Raw genomic sequence first — 25,443 nt, 5'->3', positions numbered from 1 at the left:
AACTGGACCTGGCCCATTGGAAGTGTCTCAGCTCTGCTGGGAGGGGGGAAGGATGACCCTCAGGGCCTGCTGAATCAGCAAGAAGGAAATCTCAGGCTTTTTTTTTTTGTCTTTACTCTTAGACCTTCCAGGAGACTTTTTCCAGCCCTCCCTCCTGGCACACAAAGGAGAGCTCTTATATGCGGTGCTGTGAGATCTCCGCCTATTAGGGTCTTCTCTGTGTGAGGCCCAGGAGAGAATGAAGACCCCTGGGAGCTTGTTAAATCTATTGGCTTCATTGATAATATATTAGAAAATGTTTTGTAAACACTACAATCTACAATCCCTGTAACACTGAAAGTTTATGAGTATGGAGTGTTTAAGAGTATTATTCCATTTGGGGAGTATTTATTGACCAACATAAATATGTCATTTTCAGTGTGAAGATTAAGTGACAAAACCATTTTTTTTCTTGAATTATTTCTACAGGTGAACTGAAATACCTGTCCTGATGGTGGGACCAGGGCAAGCATGGATGGTGCTATTATTGCACAGGTACAAAGCAGTAGTGTTCAACCTGAGTGCGTAGCAGAATCACCTGAGGGTCTTGTTCAACCGGATGGCTGGTCCTCATCCCCCCAGTTGTCTGATGGAGTAGGTCTGGGGTGGAGCCTGAGAATTTCCATTTCGCACAAGTTGCCAGGTGATACTGATGCCCTCTTCCCAGGACCACACTTGGAGAACCACTAGCAGAAAAGAATCAGAACTGTATTATTTTGAGAGAACCTAATAGGATAAAGCAGTTTCCTCTTTGTAAGAATAGCATAGAGAAAAAGAATAGCTACTGATTGCTACTAGGAATTAAGATTGAGGAACTATTCTTAAATTTAAACATTTCTCTGATCTGGGTTTTTTTTTTTTTTTTTTTTTTTTGCCGTATGCGGGCCTCTCACTGACGCGGGCCTCTCACTGTTGTGGCCTCTCCCATTGCGGAGCACAGGCTCCGGGTGCGCAGGCTCAGTGGCCATGGCTCACGGGCCCAGCCGCTCCGCGGCATGTGGGATCTTCCTGGACCGGGGCACGAACCCGTGTCCCCTGCATCGGCAGGCGGACTCTCAACCACTGCGCCACCAGGGAAGCCCTGATCTGGGTTTTTAAAGATTATTGGCTTGGCCTATTTAGGAGCTCAAAGTGAAGTGAAGTCTTTCTGAATAGTGTTAGAAAAACACTATTTGGCCCTGCTAGCCAGATGAATGGGTTCTCAGCAGGTGGTGGTATATTAATTAAATATATATTTTTTCTGATATTCGGGTACATGGAACTTGCCCCTTGGTCATCTTACTAATCTTGCCCCTCTTATGAATTACCCTATGATATGGCCTTTTCTGGAGTGTTTTCTTTCTCTGAAACCCTAGACTACAGGGTCCTTATCCTTTCTAAGACCCCTCTTCAAACCCAAGTGCTGAAATAAGCCTTCAAGACAGAGAAGTTGAGATTTTCATGAAATCTTAACTGTTTTAAAATGAAATCTTAAAACCCCTTCTCATTCATCTAACCATTTGATGTAATCAAACATACTTACATGCTTATGTTTAGTGTCTGTGTTTGATCTTAGTGTCATCAATATGCGTTTTCCTGTTTTATTTTAAATTGCACATCCTGTGAAGGAGAGACATTTTAATTCTCACTTTTCATAGTGCTTAGTATGGAGCCACACGGATGCAGATACATAAAAACAAATGATTTTAATGACGACGATGATATCTCATTAAGTGGCTTGACATGAAGTTAGGGTCTGTTTACATGCTACTAGAATATATAGATGAAAATATATCTTCTAGATAAAGTCACCTGACCATGGACACATGTCATGCTAGTTAGAGACCAATAGTAAATTTAAATTACAGGAGAAATTTTTCTCAAGTCATATTTTTATGTGCATTAATATATAGCTCAAGAAATCATATGTAAATCATTCTGTAAGATAAACAAACACCTAAAACTGATTTTTTGTTTAATAGGCACCATAACGTGCTGGAGAACACTGAAAAGTGAGCCTCACCAGTAACTAGTTTTGTGATGTTCGGTGTTGAGGATGGAGGGCGATGCTGTTGAAATAGAATTTGCTGAGTAAGTCATTTACCCTTCTCTCATCTACGAGCATGAGATATGAATGATCGTTATAGTTGTTTCTGGATTACACGTATAGCATCTGCTTTGGGTTACTTAAACCGTATAATACATACACATGCATGAGGGTCAGCATTGGTTTAAACAGTGACTATTATGATAATACTGTCAACACCTTTTAAAATTATTGTGATCTCCTCTACATATGTTCAGTCTCCTACATTCAAGTCATCGAAGAGACATTTAATTTAGAAACGGAGCAGAATTTCTTTACCCTTGCCGTTATCGTATGTCACAGCTGACTGCTTTAGTGCCAATAAAATGCTTAGGGGCTCTGGTTTTTACTGGGCAAAAGCACTGAGTGACAAAGTCATTCCTGTTGAATATTAACATCATTTACTAAGAATATAATTAGAAATAAAATAAACTAGTGTATAAAATTTGTATCTTAATCATCCTCTGTCCTTGTTCAGGTGTTAAAAAATTCTTTTCTTGGTCCTTAATATAGAGTCAGGGTTTTAAGGGCATTAAGCCATCATCACAGCTATTGCGGCAGCGGACATTTCCTCAGGTATTGTAAGAGACTTGACTATTTTGGAGGTCGAGTGAAGAGTGGGACACGAAATCTGTGTGTGTTTGTGTCTCTGTATTGTGGGGTGGGGGAATGGAAGTGGAAAACGATAGAGTAAATAAGGCTCACGGGTACTTACTAGTTCTGAAATAAAACCACAGTTTGAATCCGATAGGTCAATTATATATAAATACGGTGTAGAGGGCAGATAGCCAGAAATAACAGATTTTATTCTCCAGAGGGAAAGGGAGAATTAACCAGAGCAGAAGTCTCTGGAACAGGGGTACTCCATTAGATAAGAACGGTAAGGCTTGAATACAATTATTTCATTGTATATTCATTTTATTTACCAGTTCTCCTGCTGCAGACATTGGCGTTGCTTCCATTTATCTTTGCTATTATAAATAATGCTGTTATGTTCATTATTGTGCTTGTTTCCTGGTACAGAGGTGCCATATTATCTCTAAGGCATATTCATTTTGTGATGCGTTATTAATTTCTATTCTGTCTATAATTTTTATGAACAAAGTAGTAACCCCAAGCCAATTTCATGTGTTTGCACAGTAGAATTGTTCATTAGAGGGTATGTAGCTCTTCAGCTTTGCAAGCTAATGCCAAAATTGCTTTCCAAAAACTGCATACTCCTACCACAGTGTATGAGTTCCTGTTGCCGTGTATCCTTCCTAACACACTACATTGTCAGAATTTTACCTCATTGTCGTTTTTAATTTCCTCTCTTTGATTATTTTAATGTGGTTGATCATTTTTCATATATTGTTCATGCATGTTTTGTCTTTTTTTAATGTAATTTACTACCCTTTTTATTTTTTAATTTTTTTATTATTATTTTTTACTTTATTTATTTGGTTGCCTTGGGTATTAGCTGCAGCAGGCGAGCTGCAGCAGGCGAGCTCCTTAGTTGCAGCACGTGGCTCCTTAGTTGCAGCAGATGGGCTCCTTAGTTGTGTCAGGTGGACTCCTTAGTTGCGGCTCACTGGTTCCTTAGTTGTGGCATGTGAACTCTTAGTTGCAGCATGCATGTGGGATCTAGTTCCCAGACCAGGGATGGAACCTGGGCCCCCTGCATCGGGAGCGTGGAGTCTTAACCACTGCGCCACCAGGGAAGTCTCACTACCCTTCTTTTTTAAAAAAAATTAGTAGGAACATTCTCATACTAATCTTGTGATGATTATATGCTATTGCAAATAATCATTCTTACTTTGTGGCTGCCATTTTCATCCTCTATTAGATATTTTTTGATAAACAGAAAAGTTCTTAGCTTTAAATGACTTATCATTTTCTTTATGTTTTCACTCTTTGTGTCCTGTTTAAGAATGCATCTTTTTATCAAAAAGATGTTATATCACATTCTTTTTCTAAAAGTGCTAAGCCCTCAACCAATCTGAAATTGTTTTTTTTAGAAGATGTGAGGAAGAGATCCAAGTCTGTTTTTTTCCTAAAGGGGTAGTTGGTTATTCTTGTGTGTTTATTCAGTAGTCCCTGCTTTCCTGTTGGTGTGTGATGCTACCTGTATCGTATATTCAATGTTCATATTTACCTGGGTCTGTTTTGTGGTTCTCATTTGTGTTCTGTTAGTTTACTTGATTCTCTATGCCCTAATTCTATACCATCTCAATTAAAAATGGCTTTCTAGTCTTCATATCCGGCAGAGGACGAACTTTGACTTGACTCTTCTTCAGGAGTGTCTTGACTGTTCTTGGTCTCTTGCTCTTTCATATGCACATAGAATTAGCATGTTAATTTTCACATAAAGTCTTTTCTGAATTTTTATTTCTGAATTCTTTTCTGAAGTTTTATAGAAAGACCCTTGCTCAGTCTGGGAAGAATTGACATTGTCCCAGTATTATAATATCGAATTTTCTAAGCCATGAATATGATAAATCTCTCCATTTATTTACATATTCCTTAATGTCTTCAAACAGAAGTTGATAATTTTCTCTAACAGGTCTACATGACTTTTGTTTTAAATAGTTAATATTTGGTGCTATTACAAATGGTATGTTTGAAATTAATTAAATGTTCTATTTGTCATTATTGTACCTAAATGAGATTGACTTTTATGTAACAACTACATCTAGCAACTTTGCTGACCTGTCTTACTAAATTTGATAATTTATCTGTACATTCACTTGGGTTGTTTTATATACCATCATATCATATGAGAAAAGCAATAGTTATACGTTTTCCTTTCCTTATGCCTTTAACTTTTCCTTCCTTTTTCTTCTCTTCTGTTTTTCTCCTTCTCCCCCTCCATGCATCTCTTCCTGTATTCCTCCCTTCCTTCTTTTTTTCTCTCCTCCTTCCCTTTCTGGGTTTCCCCTAACCCTATTCCACTGTTTTTATTGTACTAGTTAGACCTGCAGTCTAGTATTATATAGAAGTGCAGGCAAATACGCCTTACCTTGGATTTCAGAAGAAATCTTTTTAATGTTTCACCATTAAATATCTTAGTTGTAAGCTCTGTGTGTGTGATGTGTGTGTGTGTAGAAGATAACCTTTAAAAAATTTTTATTTATTTATTTATTTTGGCTGCGTCGGGTCTTAGTTGCGACAGGATCTTTCATCTTTCATTGCAGCGTGTGGGCTTCTCTCTAGCTGTGGCATGTGGGCTCCAGAGCACATGGGCTCTCTAGTTGTGGCTTGCATGCTCAGTAGTTGCGATGTGAGGGCTTAGTTGCCCCAAGGCATGTGGGATCTTAGTTCCCTGACCAGGAGTTGAACCCACATCCCCTGCATTGGTAGGCAGATTCTTAACCACTGGACCACCAGGGAAGTCCCAGAAGATAATTTTTAATTTGAGAACAAGGTTTGTTAGGTCTTTTTTTCAGTTAAGAATGAATATTGATTTTTATCAGTTTTTTTCATCTTTTGAGACATTCACATTACCTTTTATTTGCTAATGTGGTAAATTATATTAATAGATTTCCTAAAGTTGAACCAACTTTACATTCCTGGGGTAAATTAAAATTAATATTAAAAAAATTATTCTATTAAGAAAACACATAAAATTTATTATCTTAATCATTATTAAATGTACAGTTCAGTAATGTTAAGCATATTCACATTGCCGTGAAAGAGATCTCCAGTACGTTTTCCTCTTGCAAAATTGAAGCTCTGTACCCTTTAAACACTCCCCATAACCCCATTCTCCAAGACCCTGGCAACCACCGTCCAACTTTTAGTTTCTATGAATTTGACAATTCTAGATACCTCATATTAGTGGAATTATACAGTATTTGTCTTTTGTGACTGGTTTATCTCACTTAGCATAATGTCCCCAAGCTTCATCCAGGTTGTAGCATGTGTCAAAATTTCTTTCCTTTTTAAATGGAATAATATTTCATTCTATGTATAGACACATTTTGCCTGTCCATTCATCTGTCTGAACATTTGGATTGCTACTATCTCTTGGCTATTGTGAATAGTGCTGCTGTGAACATGGCTGTGCAAATATCTCCTGAGATCCTGCTTTCAAAACTTTTGGGTATATACCCAGAAGTGGAATTGCTGTATTATATGATAATTCTATTTTTAATTTTTTGAGGAACCGCCATACTGTTTTCCATAGCAGCTGCACCATTTTATACATTTCTTCACATCCTTCCCAGCATTTGTTATTTTCTGTTATTGATAGTAGCAGTAAGGGGTATGAGGTGATATCTTATTGTGGTTTTGATTTTCATTTCTCTAATGATTAGTGATGTTGAGCATCTTTTTATATGCTTCTTGGCCATTTCCATGTCCTCTTTGAAGAAATGTCTATTCGAGTTCTTTGCCCATTTTTTAATCAGGCTATTTGTTGTGTTGTTGTTGAGTTGTAGGAGTTCTTTGTGTACTCTGGATACTAACCTCTTATCAGATATGTGATTTGCAAATATTTTTTCCCATTCAGTAGGCTGCCTTTTCACTCTGTTAATAGTGTTCTTTGATGAAGAAGTTTTAAATTTTAATGTAATCAAATTTGTCTATTTTCACTTTTTTTTGCTTTTGGTGTAAAACTGTTATTTTTTTAAATTGCTGGATTTATTTTGTTAATATTCTGTTAAGGAATACTCTACATCTGTATTAATGAGTGAAACTGGCCTGTAATTTGCCTTTCTCATATTTTCCTTTCCTGGTTTTGTATCAGAATTATCCTAGCCTCATAAAATGAGTTCAATAGTGTTTCTTTTTGTATTTTCTGAAATATTGTGTGTAAGATTGGAATTATCTGTCCTTGAATAGTGAATAGAAGTTGCTGGGGCCTGGTATTTCATTTGTGGGAATATTTAAAACTACTGATTAAATTTCTTTAATGGTTTTAAAACTATTCAAGTGATCTATTTTTCTTAAGTCCATTTGGCAAGGTATGTATTTTTTTCCTAAGAATCAATTTCAACTTTTTTGGTAGCATAAAGTTGATAATATTCTTTTACAATTTTTTAAAATGTTTGCAGCATCTATAGCTATGCACCCTTTTCATTTCCATATTACTTATTAGTATGCTCTCTCTTTTATTAATCAAGCTTGCCAGAGGTTTGTCAATTGCTCCTTTCTAAAAGGTCAGGTGGTTTCTGTGATCCTCTATTGTATTTTTAAAATTTCATTAATTTCTGCTATATTTTTATTACTTTATTCCGTATACTTTATTGGAGTCAATTTTATGTTTTAAAATTTCTAAAATTATCTGCTTTCCTTGCTTTTAATATACACGTTAGATGCATTAATCTTTTTTCTCTAAATATCATTTTACTAGCACTCCTGAGTTACTTAGAAGCATATTTTAATTTTCAAAATATATGAGCATTTAAACAAGTTTTCTGTTGCTATTGACTTTTGTAATGATTATTATATTTTCACGAAAGAATATTTTATATTTTTGCAAACGATACACATATGTTTAAGAAAATGTGTATTTTCCAATTATTAAGAATATCCTATGTAATTCAGAATATTGAGGCTATGTTCGATATTCTTATTCATTTTTTCACTTGTTTATTGATAAGAAAGGTTTTAAGAATGCTTATTATGATGATAGATTTGTAAATTTACTATGATAGTTCTCTCAATTTTCTTTTTATATATTTTGAAACTGTATTTTGGGTACATTTAAATTTAAATTATTATATCTTCTGGTGAATCTTTTATACTATTGTGCTTCCTTTAACTGTAGAATATTTTTTGTCTTAAAGTATATAGTTTCTAACATTAGTACAGCCCAATCAGTTTGTTATTTTATGTTGTCTAATGTAAACTACGTATATCTAGATTTTAAAAATTCTGGTCTGAAACACCTTGACTTTTAACATGGAATTTGTTGTGATTAATGATACATTTGGATTTATTTCAAATATGCTATTGCGTATCCGCTATTTATTCTATTTTTACTGTGGTATTTCTTTTGGTTTCAGTGCTTATTCTGTATTTTAATTTAAAAATTCTAATCTCTCACTCAACAATGTAGTGATTTTAGAATATTTGAACTCCTGTTACTTTCCTACTGTCTTATTTGCTATTATTTTCCAGTGGCTTTAAAAAAAATAAACCGCACAAAATAGATATTATAGTTTTACATATTCAATATCTTTTTTTCCAGTTTAATCTATGTTTACTACTGTCTTTTCCCTTCTTAAATTTCTCACCATCCTTTCTTGTCTCTCAGACCTTCTTTTTTGCTCATTTTAATTTTTCTTAAATTAAATCCTGTACTTACATCTTCAGTGAGCCTCTATTAATAGTATATACTCAGACCTTGTCTGTTGCCTTTATTTTGCCCATGTTCTTAAATAATAATTTTACTGAGTGTAGAATTCTGTCTTGACAATTATTTTTTTCCTTAGCACATTTTGATATTATTTTGCTCTTTTCTGACTTTTGTTATTACTCTTGAAAACTCAGTTGTCTAATTTTAATTTTTGTTAATTTGCCTTTAACTTCTGCCTTCTTTCAAGATCTTCTTTTGTCTTTGATGCTCTACAGATTTTTACATTTCCATTTATTTCCATTTATTTATTCTGCTTTAGATATACTGGGATTCTGAGAATTTGCATTTTTTTCTTAATTCTGAAACAAACCTTAGGTAGTATTTCTTTGAATATTGTCTCTCCCACATTCTTCCTTTTATTTCTTTCTAGTTTGTCGATTACGGGGTATTAGATTATCTCTTTTTGTCACCCATTCCTTTTACCTTCTCTTTCATACTCTTTCCCTTTTTATAGTTCAGGGTCTCATTCTGTATAATTTCTCCAGATTTGTCTTCTGCTGCATTGGTTTTGTCTTCAGCTTTGTCTTTCCAGCTGTTTAACTAGTTAATTAAATTTTTAATTTCACTTATATATTGTATTTCTATAAGATCTATATGCTTATCTTCAAATATACCTCATTTTGATAGTTTCTCCTTCTTTTGAAATAATCCCAATACCTTCTTATTATTTATGCATGTTAAATATAGTTAATTTACATTCTGTTCTGTATCTGATCATTCTGATGTCTGTAGTTTTGTGGGTCTGATTGGTTGGTTGTTCTCCAAGTTCAAGTTCATGGCTGATATAACTTGTATTTATTTATTTTTTTAATTCATTTTTATTGGAGTATAGTTGCTTTACAATGTTGTGTTAGTTTCTGCTGTTCAGCAAAGTGAATCGGCTATACGTATACATATATCCCCTCTTTTTTTGATTTCCTTCCCATTTAGGTCACCACAGAGCACTGAGTAGAGCTCCCTGTGCTATACAGTAGGTTCTCATTAGTTACTTATTTTATACATAACGTATATATGTCAATCCCAATCTCCCAATTCATTCCATCCTGTATTTCCTTTTTAACTGTGGGAATTTAACTTTTTAAAAAATTTTTTTATTGGAATATAGTTGCTTTACAACGTTGTGTTAATTTCTACTGTATAGCAAAGTGAATCAGCTATACATATACATATATCCCCTCTGGGAATTTAACTTTTGATTGTGGATGTTGTAGTTGACCTGGGTTGAAAATGGTTCCTCTAAATGTGGATTTACCTTTGTTTATGCCAGGTTCCTGAAGTCACTACCTATTAAGCACCATTTGAAAACAATTCTTAGCTTGGAGTTTTAAGAATCATATAAATAGTATGAATTCTAACCCAAATGCTACATGAACACTGTTTTATGGTTATGAAAGCTTAATGAACTTACCCCCCTCTATCTCAAGTTGAGAAACTGATAGGCAAATTTCAACACCATCTTCCTCTGTGGATTTTTTTTCCTCCTAATTTACTCTTTGCTATCTCGTCCCAGGAGGATCTAATCTTGCTTCTATTCTGGAACCAACTGTAGACTTTGTCTCCTGCTCTCCATGAAAGAATGGAGCTAAATGACATGGGTTGGCAGATTGTCCTAAGACCACTGCTCATTTTAATGCATGATTAACTCTGGATTCAAGATTTCTAGATGTTTTCAGCCTTTGGGGATAGCCATCCAATCTTTTTTTTGGGGGGGGAGTGGGAGAAGCTTGGCTGTATATTTAAATATTTATTTTAGGGGTATTCCCTGGCAGTCCAGTGGTTAGGACCCTGAGCTTTCACTGCCGAGGGCACAGGTTCAATCCCTGGTCAGGGAACTAAGATCCCACAAGCTACGCGGTGCAACCAAAAAAAAAAAAAAGAAATATATATTTATATATATATTTTAAAGAAATATATATATATATATATATTTTTACTTTTGTACCTGAAATAGTTTTCGTGGTATTTAGTTCTGCCATACTCTCGCACAAAGTTTTTTTTTAAAGAAGTAGTCACAAAGTGAAAAGCCAATATTAAGACTTGAATTTATGTTACATGGTTCAGAGAAATTCACTAGCTCTTAGCTACTAGTTTATACAATCATGTTTATGATGACAAATACATTTTATAATAATTTGAAGACTGTTTTCTGAACTTATTACTGTTGTTTCCATTTAGGAGTATAAGTAGCTATGATAAATATATTTTCAAGGATTATAGAGAAGGCCCATGAGACTCAAATGCAGGTGAAAAAAATTAAAATTTTCCCAATTTGCTGACCACGTGGAGAACAATGCACTTAGCACTCTTACCTGGTTAGGGAAAAACAAGTCTATATTCTAATTCTGAGAATCAAATTCTTATCTTGAGTGTTTTTTGATCATATTTCACTTATAATGGCTTAGCTTTTGTATATTTCATGTGTATAAAAAGGGGAAGGGATGAGAATGACAAATGTCTTGTTTCTTTAAAACATATTATTTACTCTGAAGACTGGATATCATTGCACTGGTTTGTAAATCTCTCCAAATGTTTGTGTTTATTTCTCTATTGGAGGAAAAAAAGACAGGGAGATTACTTACGAAAGTACTTGGCAGTAAAGGAAAAGAAATCAGCTTTTATCCTAGGGAAATTGTGTCTATATCCGATTTCCTTTTAAGCAATTTCAGATTACTGGATATATTTATAATGGGTGACAGTTTTTAATCATTGAAGATAATAACCTCATGTTTTTTATTTGTTCCTTGGCTTTAATAGGCCATTCAAATAATGCTCTAGCTAATAGTTTTGTTGTTTTTAGTGAGAAGGAAATGACATTTTGATATTATTCAAGAAAAGCAAATTGCCTCTTAATCTGTTATCAATGAGTTTCTTGTCATCTTCTATTCTGCATAGTGTCTGCCACTTAGAATTCAGAAGATTAATTATTATTTTTATAGAATTGGTCATAAAATTCTAGTTTGGTTATGTGCGATCATTTGATGCTTTGTTCTTTATAGTCTTTTAGAATGACCTCATTTTTAGCTTGTGCTAGTTTAATAGAAACCATGCCATTTGGTCTAGAAGACAAAATATTTATATTTACTATTTGAAAAGGTAAAATGCAAAATTATAGTGAATTATTTTACAACTTAGTGGCTTATTTTTTTTCTTGTTATTATGTGTTTAGCTTTGGAAATGTCTCCCTTAGAGTGGATAGGCTGGGGTTAGTTTAGGCAGGACTGAACAGAGACCCCTTGCTTTCAGTCTGGGTTGGAACTGGTCAGTGTATGTCTGAATAAAGTTTAACTTGTATTCTGATTTTACTTTACCTAGTAATGGTATATGTTATCCCAGTAAAATTTCGATAATCTTCAAGCCTGCTAAAATATACAGGCTTCTACTCAATGTTTGCTTGTTTCTTGTGTGAACTGTCCCATTTTTAATAGAGTACACAATAATATCTTTCCTCAAAGAAAGAGGTGCATCAGAAACTATTGCAGCTTTTAGAAAAGTAACATTTGATCAGTTTGGTTCCTCAGTTCTTTCATATTTGAAAAAGCACAAATGTTTGGATATAATGGGACTACGTAGAACAAAGTTACCATAAACCAGAATATAGTGGAATGCATTTAATAAACCCTGAGAAATAAAGTCCTATGTGTGGTGGAAAGGGGGAAAGTGAGCTCAACTGAAATATAGCCCTTGTCAACAGAAATAGGGTTCAGACTGACAAACGCATGGTCATATTTCTTTGTTATAGTGGCTGGGAGGGTAAAGGAGAAAGTGGGAGGAGTGTTATGAGCACATCATACCATAAATTTGAAATACTAACTCCAATGTTAATAACGTTTAAAAAGTCTCAGACTTAAGAAATTGGTCCTTTGGCATTTGATTTTTCCATCTTTCTTCTTCCTCCTTATTTCATTGGTTTTTAACATTGTCTAGGTTTCATAGTCACTAGGGTAATTTAAAAAAGTAGATATGATACTCCAGTGCTATTGAATCAGAATTTTCAGGATATGTGTATTTTAAAAAGCTCCTCCAGATAAATATGATAATTGTGAACCACTGGTCCATTTCCTAATAAGACCACCTAAAATCTCTTACTTGTATTTGCAAATGAGTTCATGTCAGAAGAGCAGTCAATTCATATTACATCTCCCAGTTAACTATTGATCTAACCTACACATCGTAGGATCTTGCCAGAGAGACGAAATACACCATCGTAAATCATCTCCAAAATAAGGAATAAATTGAATTTTTGATTAATTCTGATGTCTAAATAGATCTAGGTAAGGAAAGTCATAGCCTGATTTTAAAAGCCTGCAGAGCAGATGCTCCATCAGGATGAAGAGGTGTCCACTGACTATATCCAGTTTCTACGCCTTTATGTAAAAATGTATTGTTCTTGTCAGTTTTCTAAACAGAAAACAAAAGAATTGCTTAGGAAGCATATTTGGGATCTTCACACAGAGCCCAAGGTTCCTGGAACCTTGGGAGAAATTGCCCATTTGGGGTTTAGCTCGGTATATATGGAACTCGATCACGAGAGAAAAAATATTAACACATATTCAAATAATTTTCAGTTTTCTTTTTTTAAAAAATGTATTCAGCTGGAACTTGTCAGCATTTCCAGGGAAAGAAAGTCACTCACTAATTAGTGCTGGAGGTGGTGAGTGAAATAATTTGTGTGTACGTGTGTGTATCTGTGTGTGTAGGAGAAGACAGAAAGAGGAGGCTTTTTCTTTTTTTTTTTTTTTTTTTGCAGTTCGCGGGCCTCTCACTGTTGTGGCCTCTCCCGTTGCGGAGCACAGGCTCTGGACGCGCAGGCCCAGCGGCCATGGCTCACGGGCCCAGCCGCTCTGCGGCATGTGGGATCCTCCCGGACTGGGGCACAAACCCACGTCACCTGCATCGGCAGGCGGACTCTCAATCACTGCGCCACCAGGGAAGCCCCAGGAGGCTTTTTCTTTATTTAATTCCCATGTTCCCACACTGCTTTCCTCAGAATTATTTTTCTTTGTGATTAACTTTCTCAGTCACATTAGTGAGATCTGTTTTTTTCCTACCGAATCTAATGTTTATTTATTTGATTTACAGATAACACAGAACTGCTTGTTCTTCTCCATCTTAGTTATAGGTCTCCTGTCTACTGGGTCTTTGGTAAATTTAGTCTCTTTTCTCAGGACTTTTGTCCAGCTTTTAAAAAGTGTAATAGCTCCTTTAGAACTAATCTAGGTTATTACCTCAATAAGTTCTAAATTAAGAGGCTCTCTAATAGTGCATAACAATAAGACAGAGGAAGTTTTGATGACCTTTAGAATGGGTCAGTGGGAACTTCCCTGGTGGTCCAGTGGTTAAGACTCCATGCTTCCATTGCAGGGAGCGCAGGTTCAATCCCTGGTCAGGGAACTGAGAGCCCACATGCCATGCGGTGTGGCCCAAAATTAAAACAACAACAACAAAAACAACAAAAAGAATGGGTCAACAGTTATGGATTATAAGAGGTTCAGAAAGTCCAATGAGGGCTTCTCTCTCCAACTATTCTATTTATAAAGGAAAGGGGTGCCAACCAGACCTGCAAAAAAACAAAAAACCTAAGTGTTGTTGGGAATGTGAAGGAACAAGAACTCTTAGGCATTGCTGGTGGGATGGAAACTTTGGAAAATTTTTGCCCATCTCTAGTGAAACTAAACATACATGTGTGGTATGGTCCAGTAACTCCACTCTTATGAATACATACCCTATAAGTTTCAGCTTATGTATACCAGAATATGGCTAAGACTTTTCAAAGTTGCATTGAAGTGGGCCAGATACATATATTCCAAACGCCCATCAAAATTCAAATGAATGTCAATTGTGACATATTCATGCCTTGGAATAGTATGCAACAATAAAAAGTGAATAAACTACACATACATGGAAGAATGTAGATCAGTCTTAAAGATGAAATATTGAGCAAAAGAAAGCCAGGCCTGATGGAATATATTCTATATGAATTGAGTTTCATCAATAAAAAACAGGCATAATTCAACCATACTTTAGGTATGCATAATTATATGATAAAACCTTAAATAAAGTCAAGGAAGTAGATAGAATGCATTTCAGGGATGTTGGTTATAGTTGCAGGGAGGGAGGTATTTATATTCAAGAAGGGGCAAGTCTGGGACTCTGTTATTTCTTGCCACAAGTGTGGGTTATGTTGCTGTTCAAGGGTTCACTAAAGTGTACATTTGCTTTATGCATTTTTCTGTTTGTATTATATATGATAATTTAAAAGAAAGTACTCGAACTGTTTTTAAAAAGGAAATTAAGGCGCAACCACAGGTGTGCGTGTAAAGGAAGTTTCAGGGACTGACTTAAATTTACAAAAGTAAGGACGGCCTCTGCTGATTGATTGCATTTTGCTCGTTACTCATCCTGCTGTGCCTTGTTATTACGGCACATGCAGCAACCTATGGCATGCTGAGAGGACCCCTGCAAGAGTTTCAGGGGGGTGAAGTCAGGTTTGAAAGGAAGCTCTAAGTCTGAATCTGATTACTTGGGCAAGAGTAAGATGCTTCATGTTGCTGTAGCATAGTTGTGTGTGTGTGTGTGTGTGCGTGCACGTGCGTGCATGTGCATGTTCATATGTTAATTCTACTCTAGTGTGATGAGGGAAGTGCTGGAATTCTGCACCAGATAAATACCTAGTATGCACTTCAACCCCTGACCATAATGAATATAAAATGCTGGTAGTAATAGATAGATTGAAATGAAAAACCCCTTCATCTTGGCCTGCAAGAGATTTGCAATCACATTTGGATCTCAAAGTGCTGCTTGACTGGAGATGAACGTGTGGGTTGATTGACCTTTCTTGTGAGAACTGCTGTTTTTGCGCTAAATATGTGAAAAACAAATTTCGAATAGCTGCCCTATTGCACTTCTCTCGTGATTCATATTATCACCCTTTAAAATTTCTCAGCAATAATGGCACTTATTAAACTCACCGGAGCTTTTTTTCCCTCTTCCCCTCCTCCAAGCACTTTTATTTTTCTTTCATGGGGATGGAACTTTCTACCAACGAAAGGTAATTTCTTCCCCTTTCTCGTACTGTCAACATATGATTCTTCATTGATTGACTTGTGTTTGAGTCCCAAGAATGTCCATTTTAAAATAAAGGAAGCTTTTGGGATACTTTGTAAAGAGGTTGTTCACAATTCCAGGGGGATAAAAACCCATATTTTATTTTCCTCGGCTTTAAAATTTATTAGTTATATAGTTCCTAAATATAAATCTTTCTCAAGTCTTTTTTTTTTTTTATAATAAATGTTTCCTGTGTGTTGCCCTGTACACAAATATGATGATTTTTCTTGTTATAACTATCGAATTGCAGCAGAGTTGATTTAGATTTTGGTCATATTCTTAAAATTTCTTTAAATGATTAAGAAAATGAAACAGGTGATCAGCCTGACCTACACTTTGAAGAATCTTTGAGAAAAAAAAAAATTATCCATACTCTGCTGTACTATCAGTGTGGTTTACTTTATTTTAAATGCTGTTTTGAGTCGGGACTGGGGTGGAGTGAGGAGAGAGCAATTAACAGTCTCCCAGATCAGGAGCAAGCAATTATACTCCTCTTTATATTTTGACATTCCTCTATATTTTATGTAGGCTAGGAGGTAAGTCATTTTATTTTCCATCGTGTGTTTGATCACATAAACAACCTTTAACATTTGTAGCTGATTTGAATTCATTTAAAATGTTTGAAAGATATCTAGAAAGTGTTGGAAAATTCCTACCCAATAGTCATAAACACCAACACAAAAATCAAATATACATAAGAAACGTTTTACCAAACCTAATTAGCTAATAAATAATAATTATAGTAAGTTGAGACATTTTGATGTTATACAGTATCTTTTCCTGTCTCATAGGAACATCTTTTTTTTTGAAGACTGGGATGGGGCAGAAGGGAAGGAAAAAGGGTACTAATATGTTTACATTTTAATTCTGGACTTCAAGGTTCTTAAGCAGCATCTGTGAAGGAAGGCTTCCTGCTTCAATGTTTCATCTGTATTATTCATGTTATTTTAAGAGCATACCACAAAGTCTGTTATTCCAATAGCTATATACTGAATTTGTTATAAGAGAAGCTTTATCTTTGAAAATCAACTTGTTTTGTTTTCCTATTGCTGACTTATAAAAGCACTGCACTGTCGTCTTAGTTGGTTCCCTTTCTTTTCATGAGCTACTTGGGAAGAGATTTTGTCAGTCACCCTGCATTTAAAAATGGCCCCTTGTTCCTGAAGAATTGTATAGACTAGAGCACATATTAACTTTAAATAGTCTTATGAGCAGATTGATGGTGCGTTTGTACTGTTGAAAAACCATCTCACAGGACATTCGTAGTGCTCTTATTCAGAGAATAGATAGAAGAACTCACTTCTTCAGTGTCACTAGGGAGTAAAATGCCATCCAACCTGACAGTGGCTTCCGAGAGTAATCCACACCTTTGCCATCTGCTGGAATATGACCACAAGTCACCAACTTTCTGTGGTCCCGTTGCTGCTCTCAAACAGTTGCCTCCTTGGATGGTGGCCTTTGTCACCTGTGAACATGTTTTACTGTGGAGAGGAAACAGGTGACCTGCTACAAGCATCAGATTGGAGTTCATTGTGGCTTCATCAGGATTTTTCAAAGTCAGAAGCTGAATGCTGACTGACATGCTTGAAGCTTTCTCAGCAGAAACATGGAGGAGAAAATGTGGACCGCAGGAGAGGGAGGCAAGACCTGGGAGGATTCATGGGCATTTCAACATCAACTGAACCACATTTGAAACCTGTCCAGAAACATAAATCCTAGATTAACTTAACAATAGACATTGGGAAATACAGAGTTACATATGGGGTAGGGAGAGGGGAGAGTTATAGGGATGTAGATAGTGTAAGGAGATGAGAAATAGACTCAGAAGAGCATCTTCCAACCCTGCTAACATAAGCTTTGTTGATTATGAGCTTAAAGATACTTGAAATGATGCTTTCCATGCCATGATTCAGTCTGATTTCCCTGGACAGTGCATATCCACTGGTGTGGGCAACAGGGCATGTCACATAGGAGCGCACAACAACGTCACAGTGCTGGCAGGATGTAGATGAGTCCTTGTAATGCAGTAAGTGGTCCTGTTGGGGATATCCCTGTTTCTATCCCTGTATGTATCTACATGTAATTAGATATCAAAACATACACAAACACACATCTACACACACACATACACACACACTCAGAAACCGCTTGGTGGTGACACACAGGGATTTTCAAGATGCTACAGAAAAGTGGTCAGAACATACTTCCTATTTGTCTTATTTGTCACTGGCAGGGTGCCTGAGGCGTGGAGGATGCTCTGTGCCCGGGGCTGATGTTTGGGTGGTCTTGCTGAGGTGAGAAGCTTAGGTGAACTGATGACCCATCTCAGCCTGTGCAGCTGACTAATAAATAATTGTCTTTTAACCAAGTGTTGAACTCTGTCCAAGTCTGTGGAAGGCTAGCTAGTTCTCCTGTAGGAGTTCAAGGCTCAAACAAGTTTTTCTTTGCTTTCCATGAGTTTAAAAAAATTCTGAAAACTTGCTGACACCTTTATTTGGAAGGAAGTACGGTTGGTCCTTGGAAAGATGCCCATCCTATGTGTGCCCTCTGTCAGGTAGGAGGGCTCTGACTCTAGAGGAGCAATATGGCCACGAAGGAGGAATTTTAGCAACAACGGTGCCGATAACTGGATGGAGGGCATGTGTCTTGGTCCCTCTGCCATAGGCCCTGGGCTCCCTGCTGGCAATGCCAGAGCTACTTCCTTCTTCCAGTTCTGTGGCCGCAAAACTGAGAGCCAGAAATAAATGGGAGAAGACAAATCTTTCATCCCCCTGTTTTGAATAGTAGCAAGAGAAAGTTGAGCTTTGCCTAGTGGGGCTCATTGGATGCTGTTTTTCTTTGGAGCTGCAGAAAATGCTTTACTTTGAGTTCTTTTTGAATCTGCGGTTTTGCCTATTCCAGTACTAGATCTTTAGAACAACCCTGGGTTAGCCAGTTTTAAGCAAAATCTTGACATGAATGACTTTCATTTGGGGGGCTTGCTACTCCCTTTTACTTGTGTTTTTTTTTTTTTTTTTTTGCGGTTCGCGGGCCTCTCACTGTTGTGGCCTCTCCCATTGCGGAGCACAGGCTCCGGACGCGCAGGCTCAGTGGCCATGGCTCACGGGCCCAGCCGCTCCGCGACATGTGGGATCTTCCCGGACCGGGACACGAACCTGTGTCCCCTGCATCGGCAGGCGGACTCTCAACCACTGCGCCACCAGGGAAGCCCTACTTGTGTTTTAATTGTTAAAATGCCTTTTACTCTGGTGCCACCCCACTTTTTCAGATGACTAATTATTGCATGTAGCCAGGAATCCCTCCTCAAACTGGTCAAAAACATTAGATAAAAAAACCACAGCTATTTTTAGGATACAGAGATAGCTGAATAACTTTTTTTTTAATGACATTACAGTAATTATTTTGTTTATTTATTTTCTGTCCCTTAAGTATCTAAAATCCATTAAAGGTAGGAATTTTTGTCAAGTTGATTCACAGTCCTGTTCCCACACTTAGAAAATTGCCTAGCACATTCAGTGCTCAATAAAATTTTGTTGAGTTAGTCACTAGATTTTTATTTTATTTTATTATTTTTTGACAGCTGAATTTCTTGATAAAATCCAGAAGCATTTGCATTATAGAAATGGAGATCTACTTGCTGAGAAATCCAGAGGAACAGAAATGTAATGACACATTGTTGCGTATTTTTATATCTGGGCAAGGGAGATATTTTGGGGCAAGGAAAGTTTCTTGAATCATGCCACTCTGGCACACTATCTTTATCTATTTGTAAGGTTAGTCCTAGTCATAGATGTAATGCATTCAAATAAATGGCTTTTTAGCAAACAAAATGAAGGTATACAAGGTGTCTGTGATTTTCCCACGGTCAGATGAAAGTGACTCTTACTTGTTTAATTTTGCTTTTCATTTTATCGGGAACCTCTAAAATGCTTTCCAGGGGTTATTTTAAATGATGATTAATTACAGATAAGCATTAATGAGGTTTGGAAACAGCTTGGGCTTTACTGAGGCAGACTGTTCTAGCTAGAGATCCCGAATGGAAGCAGTCATCTTCCTTGTCGTCGTCATCACCATCGATAATAACCGATTGCATTTAATGGTACCTCTTTCCAGAGATGTCAGCGTCTCACAGATAATTTGATTGCTCTCACAACGTCTTGTTGATGACAGAGGGCAGTTGTGGCTTAAGAAACCCTGATGATTATCACTCTCTACATTCTGGCGGTCTGGTTGTGCTGATGCCTCAGCCTTCTCTCCTGGTCTTTTCTCTCCCCCTGAAGTTGTGTAGCCACAGCTCAGTGGATGGAAAGAAACATATAACCTTGACTTTGTGCAGAGCAGAGCTGTCTATCCTCCATCAGTTGCCACTCCACCCGTATCTTGAGGGAACATTATACTTGATCACAGCTCATTCTCGACTGTCTTCTTGTCCCCCACCATTTTTTTTTTCCCTCAGTCATTTGTCTTTTTCTCTTTCTTTCTCTCTCTTCTCCTAGCATTCCACTGCCTCCCTTATCTCCATTCTGTTCTTTTTCTATTTTCACTGGCCCTTTCAGATCTCTGTTGTTCCTTATTCTGTCCTGCCTTGGAAGTTTAAGCAAGATAAAATATGTACCTAGAGATTCATATAAAGAACAGCTCTTTAACTTTTAAAAGTGGGGAAGGTTGTATTCTGCTGTTTGTAGTGTACATTTTTTTAAAATTAATATTTCTCTACCTTTGGTGACTGTTAGCATGTTTTTAGCCACTTAGTTAGATGGAAGTGACTGACTTTCTTCTAGCCCAGTTCCCTTGTTTTTCCTCCATTAAGTTTCCATAGAATTTAGAATAGGAGAGGAAATCTTGAGAGTTTCAAGGCAGGGCTTTTGGGTTGGTACATTCAAGGGGGTGATAAGAGGAAAAATTGAGGGCTCCCTCATGGTTAAGTTTGTGCATCCAATTCAGTAGAATAATAGCCAGTAGCCCATGTTTGTTGAGCACATGCTAAAGGCCAAGCCCTGTTGAAAGCACTTTACATCCACTAATGCAGGAAGTAGGCGTGATCTGCCTTTTTGTATTTGCTTTAATTTCCCCTGAGGTTCTTGGCAAAAATTTCTTTTCCATAATTTCAAGCTCATGAAAACTGAAATATAAAGATAAGTATTCATCCCACACATTGGATAAAGTCACTATTATAGTGGTATGGTATTCCCATGAAGGGTAAATTGAATTGCAGCATTAAACAACTAAATTAGGTAAAACAATGAGCCTTTCTTTATTTAAAATATTCTTTCTAGTCTATGATTTTAGTATTTCTGAAGATGTTATGAAAAGAATTTATTCTTTGGTAAAGAATGAATTTTTCTAGATTCTGATAGCCGTGAGGAAATTGGGGAGAATTGGTAAATCCCTTGGGCAAAGTTTCTGTGCTGATGGATGGGTGGTGCTGGTGGTGGGGTGTGGATAAACAAATGGTCCTGCCTGTTGGCTGGAGTTTATTCTGGCCGCTTCCAAAGCAAAGAACTTCTTAGGCGTATTTTGGGGAGATCTGCTCATTTGTGAGGGAGGAAAAAAATTTTCTTTAGATGGTCTGAATTTGGCGACTACCTTTTGTTTCTGAGAAATGGTATATCTTAAAATACAAAACAAAACAAACAAAAGCAGAAGCCCAGAGTACCTTTAAAATATAAGGATTGTTTTTGCACAAGAGAAACTTGATTCTCTTGGTCTGTACTGGTCTGTACTGTTTTGATGTTCTCCTCTTTACGTCTTTTTAAAATAACCTTTTATATTCTAGAGCTTGTGAAAAATACCTTTGATTCTCACTTGGCCTCTTTCACTGAATTGGAAAATTTGGTTCCATTCTCTTAGTAGGTAAATAGCCTTAAAACCATTCATGGTTCTGTCAGGGTAGAGGAGAGCTGAAAAGCATTACATATGTTCCAAGTTAAGAGAGGCCAATCTTTTACTGTTTTCAAGTGGTTCTTTCCCCTCCCTTCTTCTATTAAGGGCTCTACCACAATGGAGCTTTAATCAGCTTCATTGATTTAAAGCTAATTTGCACTTGGCTTCAAGGTTAAGGTCCACAGCACAAGCTGAAGACCTTTAAATCAGAAGTCAGAATGAAAAGCCTTAGGTATATCATATTGTCTGCTGTGCATAAGAATGACAGCTCTTGATGGCTGTGAATTAACTATTGGGAAAAAAAGGCACAAAGCCAGTTTTTCCTCTGTGTTAATATAACCTCTGCTAGCCGCCTAACACAGCATTGCTATCAACATTTCTGCTTCATCATGTAAATTGATGGAGTTGGCTGAAAATACTTTGGTATTGTGATGTTTGCAGCCGTCAATTTCTGCTTGGTTTCAGTTGGATTTCAACCTAATTGCCAAACTGATTCCATCTGTAATAACTTTTAAAATTTATTTTTCCCAAAGGTAAAAAAAATGTCTTGTCTGTATTCTGCAATTAAGAAGGTGATGAAATATTCAGTGTGTGTCTCCACTCTGACTAAATTCTTTTGTTAACTTTATCAGATAAACTATAAAATATTAACCAGGCTCGCTGTTTGAGCATGTGCAGATGGCATAATATTTACCAGGCATATTTTCAATGCACATTTAATTTTATAAATTGAATTAACTATTACATGGCTAATTTTTTTCTCTCTTTTCCAAATTGATGCAGCAAGCAGCCGTGTTGTTGGCTGTACGTACCACACTAGAATATTTGAGGATAATTTCATCAGCTTAGCTGTGTATACAACAAATAACATTTCTCCCAAGCTTAACCACACGGAATCAGATCAAGCAGGAATAATGCTATTTTCTAAGCAAAATTATGCTGAGTAGCCATGTGCAGTGTTTTTGCTCTTTTTTTTTTTTGATAACTTAGTTTTCCCAATTTTCTGAAACATTTAAATAGGTGAGTTAATTTTACCCACCTCTCTTATCCTCCACGCAACTGACCTTAAATATCCACAGCCCTATCCTCTCTGCTATTCCCAAATACACGAATTTAATAACCACGTAATACTTCACTTCAAGCAGATTTTCTCAGAATGTGGTTTGGACTGAATCAAGGTCAAATTGTAAATCATGGTATAAAGCTCGCTCTATTAAGGACCATGAAAATCCTTAACAACAACAACAAAAAGCTAATGAACAAAAGGGTTATTAGTGAGCTAGTAAAATGTCTAAATGGGTCTGCCTAGCTGATCATAGAGTCCTACAAAGCTGCACTTCGTTCAGTGCCCTCAAGGATCTCATGATCTATTTAGTTAAGGAAAAAAAAAATGGAGCAGTTATAATCCAGTGTGGTCCATGTTATACTGGAGATGCACTGTAGGGATTGGAGAAAGGAGGGCGTATGGCTGATTCTGGGAGTCAGGGATAATGTGATGGAGCAGATTACAATTTAGCTGAGATTTAAATGGCTGTCCACGTGAACAACAGGGGTGCAGAGGAGAAGGGACATTCTAGGCAAAGGGAGCAGAATATGTGAAGTGATAAATGTTTAAATGCCATGGCACATGTGTGAAAATGCACAGAGTGGTGAAGTAAGGAGAGCTGGGAGAAGAAATAAGGAGCGTAGTTGCAGCCCAGACCTCAGAGGTGGTATTAAGAGGACCTGTTGATGTCGTGACTCTGTGGTTCATGCAGTCATAGCAGTAGGATGTGCTGGAAGCCATGTGACCACAGGCAAGAGGCAAGCAGTGGAGAGGACAGAGTCAGGAATGGTGACTGAGTTCCTCGAGGTCCCCAGAAATTACTTAGAGGGCTGCATCTTAGGAGCAGAATGGAATGCAGCTACGAGCAGGGTGGGGAGGACCTGGATGCTCAAACCAATTCATTTGGAATATGGGACCTTATTTTGTACCCCAAGTTGGTGAATAGGGACTCAAGAGCTACACACATAAATCTTTTTCAAATTTATACCAACTTCCAAGTTGTGGAATCTGATTTCATCATGTTTCGCTATGAACTCAAAAGTGGCTTTGAGCGTCCCTCATTCCTCCTCCTCCATTAATTGATTATAAACATGATTACTTGAAGTGTCATACAGTGTAAAGTGATCATTTCCAAAATAGAGTAAGCAATACCATCCATGACCGAGGAATTTGTGGTTAAGCCCAGAAAACTCAAGTCTTTTCCAAAGTGAAGAGACTACTGTGGGCGCTATGAGGAATGCAGAGGGGAATAAAGCCTAGAGAGCTTTCACTGGAGGTGGGAACTCAGAGCATAAATACATCACATTTTAAAGAACAAAAGCATGAAATTACTCAGAACACAATTTAGCGTTAGAGGGGATGGCTGCAGATGCAAAGAGGGTGCTTACAACACAGAGGCAGTATCATCGCATGTACTTATTTTAGACTGTATCAATCCATAGTCATGTTGATAAGTCATTTCAATTTGTACATGTAAGTTAAACGTAAGACATGTTTCATAGATAAACTGAGGCGATAATGATGGCTTATATCAAGTGAAGGAAGGGAGATGAAGCTACAAAGACATCTGGGTAATAGAAGTATAAGGCAAAACTGGATGGAAGCTAACATTTGTTCACACAAAGGAGCAGGGACACGCACAAGGACTCCCCCAAAAGCAAGAGGGTGAGTTTGGAGAAACGCTGTTTTAACATCACTGTTTATTTACAGCATATTACATTAAAACATTGGTTTTTAATTCCCAAGGTAACTAAGATCATCTCCCACTATCACATGCAGTTACTCAGAACAGTATAGGTGCCATGATCATTACATCCCCAAGGGCAGCCCCAGGCAAAATTGTATACAAGACCAAGGTTCAGCACCCTAGGCTCCCCTTTTAAGTCCTTCTCTGCTTTAGTCATGGTTGCCGCCCGCTTGGGGTTCAGAGCTCTTACCACCTCCCGACAATCCCCTATGGCCATCTGCTCTAGGAAAAACGAAAAGCAAATGGTTTCACACTGAGGTGCTAAAATGTGAGAAGGTTAATTTTTCCTCTCTCTGTGCAGAGAATTTACATTCTCATTGAGGGCAGAGCCTTTAACTACAAGAAGGGCATTGGCTTGGATGTTTAGGCTCCAGTTCGTGCAGGGAAGAAAGTCTTAGCAGGTGTTGATTTTTCCTTCACTCCAGAGCTCACATCACGGATACAGTCACCTGCTATCCCCACCACCTTCATCACCTCTTGTCTATATTAGGACAACTGTCTTTTGGTTGGTCTTTTTTTTTTAACCTTTCCCCATAATAGGACCTAGTAAGCTAAAACAAATTTTAAAGCACGTATGAGAATACTATTCAAATTGCCACCTCACTCAGGAGCTTCTAATGGTCCACTAGGACAAATTGGAGTGTTTCAAACCCGTTGATAGTTGAAGCTTCTTCTTCAACTGCTGTGAATAGCCCCTTTCATCCTACTGCATTTCTCTACATTGTCCAAGCTAACACCCACTAAATCCCCACATTCCCCTGGAGTTTCACAATTGCCACCATCTTTCCTCAAATCTGTGTCTGTTGTTTCAGAATACAGACTCACTTCACTCCATCATCTTTTCTTTCTAACCCTGCCCATCCTGATCACTCACTTTTCTGTACCATTTTATGACTTTCTTCAAGTTTTATGGCTTATAACTAGGTATTTCCTGATGTATCGCTTTGGATGTGCAATTTTTAATATTGCTACTGGCTTGCAGTTCTTCGTAAATAAAGAATAAGCAACACCATCACGGCAGCTTCTTTTTTATAGAGCCTTTGCTACAAGCTAGATATCTTTCATATGTTATTAATAATCCCACCAGGAAGTTGTCATTATTCCTAATTTGTAAATAAAAGAACTGAGGCAAAGAGGGGTTAGGAAGCTTGACCAAATTTAGCTGGTAAGTGGCAGAGCAGGGATATTAGTCCCACTCTCTTTGTTGAAACACATATTAT

General features: G+C 37.1%; 1 long non-coding RNA gene across 1 annotated transcript in view; it reads left to right on the top strand.

The window, feature by feature from the left end:
• LOC113631791 (uncharacterized) overlaps positions 1 to 2,103 on the top strand; it is a 93,396-nt gene extending 91,293 nt beyond the window's left edge. Inside the window, exons 6-7 of the long non-coding RNA XR_003437570.1 lie at positions 469 to 534; positions 2,001 to 2,103. This is a non-coding gene — a long non-coding RNA (uncharacterized LOC113631791). The remainder of the gene's footprint in view (positions 1 to 468; positions 535 to 2,000) is intronic.
• Positions 2,104 to 25,443: the final 23,340 nt, after the last annotated feature.

Source organism: Aethalodelphis obliquidens, unplaced genomic scaffold (assembly GCF_003676395.1).
Source record: "Aethalodelphis obliquidens isolate GAN/ISIS:26980383/991018 unplaced genomic scaffold, ASM367639v1 scaffold34, whole genome shotgun sequence".
Classification (NCBI taxonomy): Eukaryota; Metazoa; Chordata; class Mammalia; order Artiodactyla; family Delphinidae; genus Aethalodelphis; species Aethalodelphis obliquidens.
This window is presented reverse-complemented; position numbering and strand designations above follow the sequence as displayed.